Source organism: Dipteris shenzhenensis, chromosome 6 (genome assembly GCF_047967505.1).
Source record: "Dipteris shenzhenensis isolate YYH24624 ecotype China chromosome 6, Dip_SZ_1.0, whole genome shotgun sequence".
NCBI lineage: Eukaryota > Viridiplantae > Streptophyta > Polypodiopsida > Gleicheniales > Dipteridaceae > Dipteris > Dipteris shenzhenensis.
In genome coordinates this window covers 58,804,088-58,820,041 of record NC_141601.1, presented here as the reverse complement: position 1 = coordinate 58,820,041, position 15,954 = coordinate 58,804,088, and positions in this window count along the sequence as shown.

The window sequence follows — 15,954 nt, the reverse complement described above, 5'->3', positions numbered from 1 at the left end:
TGGTGCAGCCAAGTGAAGCACACACACCATCATCAGTCCATTGTGCCCAATATCTTGCTGAGAATGGTGAACTTCTAGGAGATGTACTGGGATGACTACTACTTCAACCAGATGAGAGATGATCCCAGCACTCATGAGGACGTCATCGGCAATCCCATGTACATGCCAGTCCTCTATTACTTGAAAAGTCAGCGTCTGCCAATTGAATTCGGCCTCGCCGAGAAATCTGCCACCGGTCTAGTATAGACTGAGCAAGAAGAGATAGAAACAAGGCCCAAGAGAGTGAGGACAATGCCAAGTGCCACTCCAGTAACTTAGGTGCAATCGAAAAAAAGTCAGCTGCTCAACCAATATGAGGACCACCAGTTGCATGAATTCATGTAATGACAACTATGCCTGTAGTGGTTAGGTCCTCAAGATAAGGGCAAACAGGTGCAAAGAGGGCCTATTCTCATTGAAGACCTCAAGGCAATGAAACCATCGAAATCGGCCTCCATATAGGAGCCAAAGTTGCATCGACCACCCCCGCTGCACCCTTCGTCTTAGTCTCCACCACCCCTTAGGAAATAGCATCCTTCGCCACTGGCACCTCTTCCATGCCATGGGTAGGCCTAGCAGAGGGCATACAATTTTGCAGCATGCCCTAGTAGAGGGCAATGGGAGGCTATAGCCACGACACAGAATAGTTGTCACACGTAGATGTAATGGAGATGAATCTCTTTGAAGCCATGGCACAACTACCACAAGTCACCTGCCTAATCTTACATAGGAGGGAGGAGCAAAAGCCTCACAACTCTCCTCCAATCTCATCCAAGCCCAGCTCGCCTCCAATCATATGAAAGCCAATCAACAATGGTCACAGCTCAGGCAATGGGCCATGCCGCACCACATCAAGCTGAAGAATATTGGGCTAAGGTAGAAGTGTGAAGAGAGTGGGAGAAAAGGAAGGAGTCTCACTTGCGACTTTCTCACATACACAATGGGGGAATATACACAAAAGTGGAGGTTGAAAACAATTTTCCTCTTCTTAGTTGTGAAAGCCAAAAGAACTCTAAGTACAAAAGAATAGGTGAACCCTATATGTGGGTCTCAAACCAAACTTAGCTAGCTAAGGTGGCATACCAATTGAGCCACTAACTAGAGTACATAAAGATAGCTGTCATCCAACTATTATTTATGGGTGGTGTACCAACCGCATCTGTAGCTAACAAGTCAGTGACATAAATGCACAACGGTCACCCTAGCATATCACGAGTGGAGCTCGATATCTCAACACTCCCCCTCGAGCTCAATCCCAATTCCTGCACACTAAGCAGGTATCTGAACTTGCACAGCTTCTCTACACCCAATGCCTTCATGAATATGTCAGCTACCTGATCCTCTGTGCTGACATAAACTAGATCAATAAAACCTACTAGAACCTTCTCCCACACATAGTGATAATGCACCTCAATGTGCTTTGTTCTAGCATGATAGAATGGGTTATTTGCCAAGTGTATACTGCTCATGTTATCACAATAAATGACAAGTGGCCCATCTATAGACTAATGCATATCATAAAGTAGCTTCTGCAACCAAGTTGCCTCATGTGCAGCCATTGTTGCATCCCTGTACTTGCCTTCTGTGCTTGAAAGGCAATTGTAGGCTGTTTCTTGCTACTCCAAGTGACTGTAGCACTCCCAAAAGAGAACACATATCCACTGGTAGATCGTCTATCAGAAATACTACCAGCCTAATCAGCATCAGTGTATCCATGCAACTGTATCTAAACCCCAGTCTCATAAAATAGTCCATACTGCAATGTGGACTTCACATGCCTCAGTATGCATCTAGCTGCATCCAAATGCGATTTCCTTGGAGCCTACATAAACTGACTTATAGAACCAACAGCATAGCTCAAATTTGGCTTGGTAATAGTCATATAAATCAAACTTCCTAATATGCATTTGTACATAGTAGGGTCTTCCAGAAGCTCACCTGCATCTGCACTCAGCTTCACATTCTGCTCCAAAGGAACTGAAATAGGCTTACACGCTATCATCCCATATTTGGATAGCATGTCCAATCCATATTTCCTCTGCAAGAGCCATATCCCACTTGTGAATCTAATCACCTCAATGCCCAAGAAGTAACGCAGCTCTCCCAAATCCTTCATCTCAAACTTCTGCTTCAATAGCACTTTCACATGAAGGATATCTTCATCACTATCACCTGTGATGATCAAATCATCAACATAAATGATAAGCAGCATAATACCTTTCTCTCTTTCTCTCACATAAAGTGAGAAATTTGCCTTGGAAATCTGAAAGCCAATAGTGACAAGATACTGTCCTTGTAAACAAACTCAAAATAAATAGCATGAACATAACCTGGTGGCTGCTCCATATAGACCTCATCTTGCAAATCACCATGCAAGAAAGCATTCTTTACATCCATTTGATGAAAAGACCATCCCTTTGATACAGCCATAGCAATGACTGCTTTATGGTTGCCATCCTTGTAACCAAACTGAATATTTCTTCATAATCAATGCCATATGTCTATGCATACCCCTTGACAACTAATCTTGCCTTGTATCTGTTCATAGAACCATCTCCATTGTGCTTCACCTTATAAACCCACTTGCAGCCAATCGCAATCTTGTCTTTAGGCAAAGGCACCAATTCCCATGTAGCATTTGCTTCCAAGGCATCCATTTCTTCATCCATGGCTTTCTCCCATTTTTCTTTTCCCATGGCTTGCTCAAAAGAAGTGGGTTTTGGTTCCTGTTTCACTTTGACCAACTCATCATGCACATGAACATAGGCAATGCAACAAAAAACTTTCAAATGAGAAATATCTGGTTTCCTTCCAGTATACCTCTCCTCTGGCATCATGCCATGTATTGCTACAATAGGAGTCCTATTCATTATGTAGATTGTTGTAGCAACTGCTTCAGCCCAATAACAATCTAGCAGGTCTTTTTTGTTAAGCATGGCACGAGATACCTCTCCAATATGCCTATTTGTCCTTTCTGCAAGTCCATTTTGCTGTGGGGTATAACTGCATGAATATTGCTACTTTATGCCATGCTCCTGCAAGAAACTTGCAAACTCATTTGAGAGATACTCTCCCCCTCCATCTAACCTTAGGCATTTTATTTGCAGGCCTATTTCTTTTTCAACCATAGCTTTAAAAGCTTTGAAATGCCCAAACACTTCACTTTTCTTTTTCATAAAATACAGCCAAACTTTTCTGCTGTAGTCATCAATAAAAGTGACAAAATAATGATAGCCTCCAATAGATGCAGCTTTAGCAGTCCACACATTAGAGTGAATTAATTCCAATGGCCTCTTACTCTCTTGAACATGTCTAGGAAATGGTTTCCTTGCCTGTTTTCCAAATCGACAGGCTTCACATACCTTATGCATTTTTGCAACCTTGAACTTAGGCAATCCTACAACAATATTTTGGGCCTGCATTAATTTAAGTCCCTGTACATTAACATGACCAATGCATTTATGCTAGATATCAATATCTGCAACTACACCGGTCCCATGTGCAAACACTGCTGCACTCAATTCAGGCATGTCTGCATGCAACGTAAACACCTTGCGCTTCTTCTTCCCTTTTGCTATCAAGCGACCTTTATTTCTCATATCCTCAACAAAGCATCCATGAGGATTAAATCTGACCTGCAAGCCCTGCTCAACCATTTGACCAATAGTAACCAGGTTCTTGGTGATATTCGGGACATGAAATACATGAGACATGTATTTATTTTTTCCATCCTACATAGACAAAGGAATTTTACCAATCTGCACAATAGGATGTGTAGTATCATCACCAATCTCCACAAATCCTGGTCTTTCCATTTTCCTTGCATCCTGCATCCATTCTGCATGACCTATCATGTGGTTTGATGCACCTGAGTCAACATACCACACATCATTGCTTTCTTCTACACTTGTCATAGAATTGGTCATGTGTTGCACCATAAATAGATGCTCATTTCTATCATCACCCTATCTACTAGAGGATGCATAATTGCCTTGCTGCAATTTTCTAGTCATGATGTCATTCTGCTTTTTATAGCAGTCTTTAACCATATGACCCATTTTACCATAGTAGTAGCATTCAACATTTTGTTTGCATTTTGGCCTCTCTGCCATCCACCTTGGCTCCCCCTGCTTCTAAAGTTACCACATCCTCCTCCATAGGACCGGTTTTGTTGAATTTGCTACATATTTTGATTTTTGCCATGGCCTCCAAATCGGCCTGCTCTACCTCTGCCTCTACCTCTTCCAGCATTTGAGTAGAAGACAGCTTCTTTTGAAGTTCCTTCTGAAGAAGATGCACCATCATTTCTTTGCTCTTCAGAAATTAAAAGAGCAATCAACTCCTCAAAATCAGGAAAATTCTCACGGATGGCAATGGATGTTCGAAATTGTGCATAATCCTTTCCTAGACCATTTAGGGTCACAAAAACTAAATCATGATCTTCCACTGATGACCCAATAGAAGCAAGTGCATCTGCAATCTTCTTCACCTTCATGTGGTAGTCATTGATGCTCATATTTTCTCTTTGCACATTATGCAACTCTTGCTTGAGCTGCATTTTCCTGGCTTGCATATTTGTGCTATACATTTTTGTTAAAGCATTCCATGCCTCCTTCGATGTGCTTACATCCTAAATATGCACAATCATAGAATTTGAAATTAAATACTGATAGACAGCCAATACATAACTTTTCTGGCTCTTTCATGCCAGCCTTTAAATGCCTGCAACTCCTGTTGATTGGGGACATTAGGAATAACTAGTTCTTGTTTAGCTCTAGTAATGAACTCCCAATAGCCTTTTTCCTTAAGGAAATTTGTCATTCTAAACTTCCATGCTTGGAAGTTGTTCTTGTCAACCTTTTCAGTGACAATGTGCGATAGAGCATCAGATGCGATTACAGAACACTGCAAAATATAAAAAAACACATCTGTCTCACAAGGGCAAATCTGCAAAATTGACGAAAGTGGTATTTGACCACACAGTCACTTCTTAGTGACAATTATGCATCAATAGCAATAAGAATGATTTTGTCACTTCCAATATCTCTGTGCACAGGCATATGATGTAATTTTTGCGATAACTTTTCATCGACCTGCAGAACAGTGGTCACAAAGCAAAAATAGGGCACTTTTCTGAGTGCCTGCAGAAAACTTCTGCCACCAAAATAGGCCCTGAAATTACCTTGAATCAAAAAAATAATTTTACCAAGGGCTTTGGCCTTTTCCCGTAGCATATACTACCCTTTTGCCACACTACAAAGGGTGTGCCAATCTGAGATAGTGCACTGTTGCACTTTTCGGCTGTGCTACCTACAGAGATTTGCTCCCAAACTTGAAAAAAAAGGAAAGCAACATTGATCCTCTTACTAGGACACCACAAACTTGGTTTGCTTTCTTGAGCTCCTTACCACGAACCAAGCTCTGATACCATGTGAAGAGAGTGGGAGAGAAGGACGGAGTCTCACTTGCGGTTTTCTCACATACACAATGGGGGAATGTACACAAAGGTGGAGCCTGAAAATAGTTTTTCTCTTCTTAGTTGTGAAAGCCAAAAGAACTCTAAGAACAAAAGAAGAGGTGAACCCTATATGTGGGTCTCAAACCAAACTCAGCTAACTAAGATGGTGTTAAAGATAGTGTAAATTGCACTATCTACATAGGGCATAGGGGCAAACCCTAACCCTAACCCTAAGGGGTTCACATGTATATCTTCATGTTCATTGTCAATACACTTAGTGTACAGGTAGCTATATCGTGTGCACTCCTCTCTCTCTCCCTCTCTCTCATTTCTGTTAACATGGTATCAGAACCAATGCTGTTCCACTCCCTTCATGAGTGTCAAGCTCTCATTGCATGAGGCATCTTCCATTGAGAGAGATTTCCATCGAGAGAGAGTCAAGCCCTTGCTCTGTGAAGGCACAAGCCCTTGTTCTGTCAAGGCAACAAGCCCTCTTTCATGAGGCATCTTCATCTCTCAGCTAGCTTTCATTGTAAAGCCCCTTCTCCTCTCCGTTTTGGATCTAAAATCTCTCCATTCCGCTTTATGGAGGTCAAGTTATGGTGTTCTGAAACTTCGTAGATTTCTTTGAAAGATCTGTAAGGTTTTGTGAGAGAGAAAGATTCTAGTTCAAGGTTCTCTGGTCCTGTGTTTTAGCTACAACCAGTAGAGGGCAGCAGAGATCTCTCACAACCAGTGAGCTTCAAAGCCTTCCAAAGATGACCAGAGAGTAGTGCACCTACTTCCATGCTCAACTCCTCAAGCGCCTCTGCCCATTCAACAGCTCGGCTCCCAGCCCCGACGACTCTTCATCCTCCTGCTCACGGGCTACTCCAAGTGCCACTATGGCCTCCAAGCTCTAGCGAGCCCCGGTCTACTCCAAAGGCTAGTCTCCATGGTCAACTAAGCCTCACAAGCGACAAGAAGCAGCCAAGCATAGCTCCTATGGCCCAACCGAGCTTCTACAACCGTAGCACTGCCAAGCTTCTCCAATAAACGGACTAAGCACCCATGCAAAGCAGCCCACCAATCGACTCTCTGGCAAATTCTAAGAGCCGCTTCCAACAACAAGAGCGCAGCGAGCTCCCCCAGCCAAAAGGTTGCCTCAGCATAAACGTCCTCCTCTAACTTGAAAGCCCACGAGCTTCTACACCCAATGCCACACTCAACTCGACTCCTCACATATACAACCAGGTGACTACAGATGCCCTCAACGAGCCCAAACAAGGGCTGCTCCACCAGAGGCGAACATGCTCATCAACGAACCAAGCTCCTGAGAGCTTCAGCGGCTCTATGAGGCTCTACCTTTCATTTATCTTCAGCCTTCAAGCTCTATGGCTGCTCCACGGCTCCATAAGCTGACTGCAAATGCCATCATGCCCCGGCTATCTAGCAAGGCAACTCAGACGAAGGCTCCATAATGCCTATCTCAACACCTGTTGGTGGACAAAAGCGAGCCTCTACGGTGATCGACTAGTCTTTGATCTAGGTGGACTTGACTTTCTCCATATTTCCTTCCTCTTCCTTTCGGCCTATCTTATGGGTTTTATTCCCAAAGGCAAAGGATGACCTACAACGTAAGAGGGGGAAATGCACACCTTGTATAGGACCACGTAAGTTGTACTCATTGTACATGCTTCTGTGGGGGTTAAAGGTCACTGTGCCTTAACCCCGGTTATGTACAATACTCAAACACACATATAAATGAATGAAAAAGAAGATTAGGGTGGTTCTGCACCCACCAAACTTGTGTGTCTCTCTATCTCTCTCTCTCCTTCTTCCGTTCTTGCTTCTGTTGAGAGCACTCTCAACTGGTATCAGAGCCCGGGTGATCTAGCTGAGCGTGCATGAATGCTTGAAGCTCAACAGCTCTGTGGGAGGAAGGAGAAGCTCTGTGGGAAGCTTTGTGGGCGACTTTACTTGCATCTGAGTGTGCAGAGACGTTGGAGGAACATTTGGAAAAGTCACTTTGGCTTTGCGAAGTGGTTTTGAGAGCCTGTTAAGAGCTTTCAAAGAAAAAGTCATTTTTTGAGCTTTTCCCTGTTCCGTTCGATGACAGAGACTCCATATTGACTTGTAGAGGCAACTATTGCTTGCTTTTGGTGTCCACATTACTTCAGGAGCTTGGAAACACCTTCATTCTTGAATCTGGGATCATTTCATTGGATTTCTGACTCACTGTGTCAGTTCCTGCGTTTTTTGCCCGGGTGTTGGAACTCAAGTTTGGAGCAACCATTTGCAGATCTGTCAGTTCCGGTGGACTCAGGAGGTCCTAAAACTTCTATGTTGCTTATCATTCGCACTCCAGTGGAGTTTACAAATAGCTCTGTTTCAAAAAACGTTTTTCAGCTCGTGTGTTGGACCTAGTGATTGAGACCACGGTTTCCAAAACCGTCTGTCCCATTGCGTTCCGGACACCCAAAAACCCCTACCTATCAGTTCTTGCGCGATTTGGTGGAGGATTTTCAGAGTTATAGATCTCTGTGTATTCGATTTCGTCTCTCTGTTATGCATTTTTCATTCTAAGGTTTTGAAACCTTAGATTTATGCCACATGGCAGTGGATAAGTGTTGACTCCCATTTCTCACTCATCGGTTGGGATTTTGGAGTTCTGGCAGAAGAGAGATATTTGCATATTTTCTTGCTGATTCCGATTATGCAATGGCGCCCATGTTTTGAGGCATCTCAGGTTCTATTTTCAATAGCGCTCATTACCGTGGGACTATGAATTCTTGAGCATACCTTATGCAGATCACTCTGGTTGTAGTTTGAGTAGTGTGTGCTCATTCGTGGTGTGCATTGGGTTGCAGTGGATGATTTATAGGCCATTTGGATGCATTGCGGTCCTTATTGGATGCGCTGATAGGCCCAAATTGCCTTGTGGGATGCTATTTTTATGGACGCTTTGCACATGGATGCTATTTTAAGCTGAGGGACAGCTTTGACACATTGCAGGTGATGCACTGATAGTGCTATGCTCTCTTGGATGAGATATTATTGATGCATATGCCAGTGGACAGTGTTTATGCTTGAGTCATTTGGCACTTATTGGCATTTTCTTTTGGGTCAGATTTGCTCATATGGATGCATAGTATATGCACATGAGTCAGATGCATCTTTTGATGCTTTGAGCTTTGAGTTTTGGTGATATTTCACTCTATTGTGGCATACACATTTGGGTGCACCTGGTATTTGTTGTGATTCTCTCTTGCAGGCACTAGCATTTGGGATTTTGCTTTATTTGCATCATGGCATCCTCTTCCATGTCTGAAAAGGAGTTTTTCAGCATTAAAAAGTTTGATGGGACAAACTTTTCTTTGTGGAAAGAACAAATAAGGGATGTGCTTATTCAAAAGAAGCAGATTAAACCCTTGGCAGGGATTGAAGCTAAGCCTGCAGATATGTCTGAGGATGATTGGAATGAGTTGGATGCATTAGCAAAGTCTACTATTAGACTTCATCTTGCAGAGTCAGTTTATTTCACAGTAGTAAATGAGCAGACTACGGAAGATTTGTGGAAGAAACTATGTGCCACTTATGAGAAGGAAACTGCCTCTAATAAAGTTTACCTCATGAAGAGGTTGTTTGAGCTGCAGATGAAGGAAGGGGTCTCCATTGCTTCTCACTTGAATGAATTCAATATTATTTTCAGCCAACTTCAGGCTCAGAAAATGAATTTTGATGCGGAGACTAAGGTAATATTTCTCTTATGTTCATTGCCATCCTACCAAGGAGATGTGCATTTGCTTTGGTAAAGGAGACATGTGTGTACTTGGGTACACAGATTCAGACTATGCAGGGCATGTGGATAGTAGGAGATCCACTTCTGATTATGTGTTCACCTTTGCAGGTGGTGCAGTGTCGTGGATGTCTCGCACACAGAAGTGCGTAACTTTGTCTACCACAGAGGCTGAGTATGTTGCAGCCACAGAGGGTTGCAAGGAGGCTATATGGCTTGATCGGCTAGTGGGAGATTTGGGGATTCATAGAGGTGTACCGACATTGCATAGTGATTCTATGAGTGCTATTCAGCTAGCACGGAATCCGGTCTTTCATGCAAAGACCAAACACATTGAGGTCAGGTACCATTTCATTAGGGAGGTACTTGAGGACAAGCGCATAGAGCTTGTCAAGGTTCTTACAAATGATAACCCTGCAGATATGCTGACAAAGAGTCTACCTAGTCAGCGGTTTGAGTATTGTCATGTATTGATGGGCATTGGATAGTATGCTCACTAGTTGTTCTCTCTTAAAGGCACATTGTCCTTTAAGTGGGAGGTTGTGGGGGTTAAAGGTCACTGTGCCTTAACCCCGGTTATGTACAATACTCAAACACACATATAAATGAATGAAAAAGAAGATTAGGGTGGTTCTGCACCCACCAAACTTGTGTGGCTCTCTGTCTCTCTCTCTCCTTCTTCCATTCTTGCTTCCGTTGAGAGCACTCTCAGCTTCTGCTTCGTAGTCACTGTGCTCACATACGCACATGCTACTTTGATTTCTTTTCAGTTTTGGATGCTAGTATATGCACCAAACAAAATCCACAAAAAGGTCTTGTACATGCACCCTCTACTTACCCAGTGCAATTTAAGAGGGGGTGTTAAAGATAGTGTAAATTGCACTATCCACATAGGGCATAGGGGCAAACCCTATCCCTAACCCTAAGGGGTTCACATGTATATCTTCATGTTCATTGTCAATACACTTAATGTACAGGTAGCTATATCATGTGCACTCCTCTCTCTCTCTCCCTCTCTCTCATTTCCGTTAACAAGTGGCATACTAACTGAGGCACTAACTAGAGTACATAAAGATAGATGTCATCCAGCTATTATTCATGGGTGGTGTACCAACCGCATCTACAACTAACAAGTCGGTGACATAAATGCACAACAGTCACCCTGGCATATCACGAGTGGAGCTTGATATCTCAACAGGAAGAGCTCGAGCTCACACTCCGGTGAAAGTCAAGGATGACATTGCCACGAGTGAATCCTTGGTCCAATCGCTCATGGAATAGGTGGACACGATAGAATTAGCCCTGTGCACGATGGTAGAGCAGCAAGCACAAGTAGAGCAGTAGTACGCCTGTGCATAGGAGTCCCACGACCAACAGATCTGCTCCTTATAGGATCTCTTGGAACAAGAGAGGAACCTCACAGTCTTCCCTACAAGAAGAAATCAAAAGACAGCATGCCACTAGCCAATTTGAGGAGTCAGGTTGGAAGACCACGAGCAGCAAGAGTTCAGGATGTACAGGGTAGTGTCTGCACAATTAGCCATGTACACACTTGCACCATGCACCATCATCCAAACCTTGCAAATGCACTTTTATGCACTCTGTGCACAAAACCTTGTCTTTCCCCTAGACCTCACTACACCACTACTACCTAATGCCCTCCAAACCATTCTCTGCTATAATCTCAAGTTGTTAACCCTGTGGCAATAAGGGCCAGAAGTGTAGTCTAGGACAGCAACTATGAGAGCATTGTGTGTGTAGAGTAGCGGCGAAGCTTCGCTTGTAATATCTTGATCCTGAAAGATAGTATGTTAAATCTTAAAGGATGAGGATAGCCAAAATCCTCTCTAGAAAAGATCCAATCATACTTGCAAAATCACGATCTAGAGAGGGAAAGATTAAATCTAGAGAGAGAAAGACTAAAAGCCTACACTTTCGGAGGTCCCTCCACTTTGTCTAGAGACCCAAAAGGTCCCCCCCAAAAGTGGAGAGACCAACATGTATAAATGTCTCTCAAATGGAATGAAGCTCCCACTCTTTGGGATTCAGTGTTCAAGCTCACTATCATGTTCATGTGATTGATTTCCATTGCGTCCATGCTCCCTTACACTATCATGTTCTAGCATACCCTTACGCTAGAAGTTTGTATCTGCTTGCTCAATGTCAGGCTATTGAAGCTTCATGTGAGGAAAAAGAGAGAAGGAAAGAGAGGAGAAAAGAGAGAAAAAAAGAGAGAAAAAGAGAGGAGAAAACGGAGAAAAGAGAGGAGAAAAAATAGAGAAAAAGAGAGGACATAAGAGAGAAAAAGAGAGAAAGTGAAAAGAGAAAAAGTGGGGATAAAAGAGAGAAAAAGAGAGAAGGAAAGAGAGGATAAAAGAGGAAAATAAAGGAAAAGAGAGGAGAAAAAAAGAGGAAAAGAGAGGAGATAAGAGAGAAAAACAAAGATGAAAAGAGATGAAAAGAGAGGATAAAAGAGAGAAGGAAAAAGAGAGAAAAAGTGAGGATAAAAGAGAGAAAAAGAGAGAAGGAAAGAGAGGAGAAAAAAGAGAGAAAAAAAGAGGAGATAAGAGAGAAATAGAGAGGAGAAAAGAGAGGAAAAGAGACGAAAAGAGAGGATAAAAGAGAGAAGGAAAAAGAGAGAAAAAGTGAGGATAAAAGAGAAAAAAAGAGAGAAGGAAAGAGAGGAGAAAAAAGAGAAAAAGAGAGGAGATGAAAGAGAAAAAAAGAGGAGAAAAGAGATGAAAAGAGAGAAGGAAAGAGAGGATATACTCTCTCCTCCTCCTCCTTCCTCCCTCCCTTGAACTCCCACCTCCTTCTCCTCCTTCCTCCCTCCCTTGAACCCTCTCCTTCTCCTCCTTCCTCCCTCCCTTGGACTCCCTCCTCCTCCTCCCTTCTCCTCCATCTCCTCTTTTGCCCTCCCTTATCCTCCCATCTCCTCCTTCCTCCCTCCCTTGAAATCCCTCCTCCTCCTCCTCCCTTCTCCTCCTCCTCCTCCTTCCTCCCTCCCTTGAACTCCCTCCTCCTCCTCCTCCCTTCTCCTCCATCTCCTCTTCCTCCCTCCCTTCTCCTCCCATCTCCTCCTTCCTCCCTCCCTTGAACTCCCTCCTCCTCCTCCTCCCTTCTCCTCCTTCCCCCTCCCTTGAACCTTCTCCTCCTCCTCCTCCCTTCTCCACCATCTCCTCCTTCCTCCCTCCCTTGAACTCCCTCCTCCTCCTCCTCCCTTCTCCTCCTTTCCCCCCTCCCTTGAACCTTCTCCTCCTCCTCCTCCCTTCTCCACCATTGCCTCCTTCCTCCCTCCCTTGAACTCCCTCCTCCTCCTCCTCCCTTCTCCTCCTTCCTCCCTCCCTTGAACTCCCTCCTCCTCCTCCTCCCTTCTCCTCCTCCTCCCTCCTCCCTCCTCCTCCTCCCTCCCTTCTCCTCAACCCTTTCCCCTCAAATCTACGAAGGAGACTACCTCTCCACTCCTCAAACTTGGACTCCTCCTAAACCCTGCAACCCCCTCTGAACCCTGGAACTCCTAGTTAACTATCTCAACCCTGTCCCCACTTCTAACCTTGAAATCCCCTTCTAAACCCTTAAACTCCCATGGAGGCAAGAGCCTCCATCAATTGTTATAGTCAAGCTCTCTTTCTCATTCACGTACGCATGAGATATGCTTTCCATGATTCAGCCTACACCTCTCAACGGAACACGACCGGAGGACCTATGCTACACTTGTGAACACCTATGCTACAATGAGCAAATGACACGATAGTAGGTGACCAACACCCTTGGAACCTGCAATTGGGTAAAAAAGAGAACATTTGGCACCGCTGTTGGGGAGGTTAGTGCCTGAAGTGAAAGTGGAGCACATGCTTGCATGTGTGAAAAAAGAACCCCTTACAAAAAACCATACTAGATACTTCCCTTAAGGGAAATGAGTGAAAAAATGCTTCCAAATAATGCAAAAGGATAATGTTGACTTACAAAATCACATTAATACACTAAACACCCAAAATTAACCCTTAATCCCCCCACATCCTATAAAAGCAACACCAACCCCCCTCATTTCTTTCCCCACCCTTTTTGCTAGCCACTTCCTTCTTCAAATTCCGTTAAGTCGCCATAACTTTCGTCTTTCTCTATTTTCTATCCACCACCAGCACCCCCACTTTTTCCATCACCCCACCTTCCATCTCCATCTCCACCTCCCATCATCTTCCTCCCCACCACCTCCATTTTTTCCATCCATCCCCCATCTTCCCTACCCAAGGTAACCATTCTTTTTCCCTCCACCATCTCTCTACCTCTCTCTATCCCCCTCCACCTCCACCCCACTCCACCCCCACCTCCTTCCCCCCTCTTTCCCTCTTTCCCCCCATCTCCACCTCCACACCCCATCTCCCCTTTTTTCCCCTCGCCCTCCATCTCCCATCTCCTCCACCACCCCCCAATCTCCACCATCTCTCTACCTCTCTCTATCCCCCACTCGCTTCACTCCATTATCTCTCTACCTCTCTCTAAATCCCATCTCCCCTTTTTCCCCTCCCCCTCCATCTCCCATCTCCTCCTCCACCCCCCATCTCCAACTCCCTCCACTCCACCATCTCTCTACCTCTCTCTATCCCCCACTCCCTTCACTCCAATATCTCTCTACCTCTCTCTATCCCCCTTTACCTCCACCTCCACCTCCACCCCCCTCCACCCCCACCTCCTTCCCCCCTTCTTCCCTCTTCCCCCCCATCCCCATATCCACCTCCACCCCCCATTCCCTTTCCCTCCACCTCCACCCCCGACCTCCACCCCCCCCTTTTCCATCTTTCCCCCCCATCCCCATCTCCACCTCCACCCCCCCTTTTTTTCCCCTCTTTCCCCCCCATTTCCACCTCCACCTCCCTTCCCTCTTTCCCCCCCATCTCCATCTCCACTTCCACCCCCCCTTTACCCCCTCCACCCCCCCTGCCCCTTTTTTTTCTTTCCCCCCCTTTACCCCCTCCACCTGCCCTTCACCCCCTCCACCCCTCCCTCCATCCCCCTCACCCCCCTCTTTTATCCTCCATCCCCCCCCCTCTCTCTCTCTCTCCCCCTCTCCCCCCCCTTTCTCTCTCTCTCTCTCTCTTTCCCCCTTCCCCCCCCCCTCTCTCTCTCTCTCTCTCTCTCTCTCTCTCTCTCTCTCTCCCCTCCCTCATCCTCGACTGCCCCCCCTCCCCCCCTCTCCCTATCTATAATAAGGCCATAAGGCCTTAAGGGTACCTGCACAGAGGCAACGGTGCCCACTTGTGCTAGCTACGGTGGTGCCTGTGCCATGTGGCAGAGCCCGGCTATGGGGGTTAAAGGTCACTGTGTGTTACGAGAATTGGAATTATCCCATTAATTTAATCCTTCAATATTTAGTTTAGTAAGATCAATCATTTTTTGTCGCACAGTTGCTGCATATGTGCTTGCTGTTCCGTAGTGATGCATGTGTGCTCCTACATGGCTGGATATACGACTGCGGCTATATGAGTGTGTAGCATTGTGTGCACCACTTACGCGATGATGATATGTGTAGCATGTGTGCACCATCCGTATGATTTTATTCATGTGTAGCATCAAGTGCACCATGAGATGGTATATGTTGCATGTGTGCACCATTCATATGTGATTTATTGATTTTGCATTGCTATAATACTGAAAGGTGTTGAGATATCGAGCTCCACTCGTGATATGCCAGGGTGACCGTTGTGCATTTATGTCACCGACTTGTTAGCTGTAGGTGTGGTTGGTACACTGCCCATGAATAATAGTTGGATGACATCTATCTTTATGTACTCTAGTTAGTGGCTCGGTTAGTATGCCACCTAAGTTAGCTAAGTTTGGTTTGAGACGCACATATAGGGTTCACCTATTACTTTTGTACTAAGAGAGAAAGTTCTTTTGGCTTTCCCAACTAAGAAGAGAAAAACTGTTTTCAATCTCCACCTTTGTGTATATTCCCTCATTGTGTATGTGAGAAAGCTGCAAGTGAGACTCCTTACCTCTCTCCCACTCTCTTCACATGGTGTCAGAGCTTGGTTCGTGGTAAGGAGCTCAAGAAAGCAAACCAAGTTGGCGGTGGCTTGGTAAGAGGATCAGTGTTGCTTTCCTCTTTCAAGTTTGGGAGTAAATCTCTGCAGGTAGCATAGCCGAAAAGTGCAAGAGTGCACTGTCTTAGATTGGGACACCCTTCGCAGTGCAGTGAGAGGGCAGTATATGTGGTTTTGGGAAAGCCCTTGGTGACATTATGTTTTTGATTCAAGGCCATTTTGGAGCCCGTTTTGGTGGCGGAATTTTTTTGCAGGCACTCAGGAAAGTGCCCTGTTTTTGCTATGCGACCACTGTTCTACAAGTCGGCTAAAAGTTGCCACAGAAATTGCATCGTATGCCTGTGTGCAGAGATATTAGGAGTGATAGGGTCATTCTTATTGCCTGTTGATGCAAAATCGTCACTAGGAAGTGACTGTGTGGTCTGAATTGAGTGCAGCAATGTTTGCACATGGGACCGATGTAGTTGCAGATATCTGGCATAAATGCATTGGTCATGTTAATGTACAACAACTTAAATTAATGCAGGCCCAAAATATTATTGCAGGATTGCCTAAGTTCAAGGTTGCAGAAATGCATAAGGTATGTGAAGCCTATCATTTTGGAAAATAGGCAAGGAAACCATTTCCTAGACCTA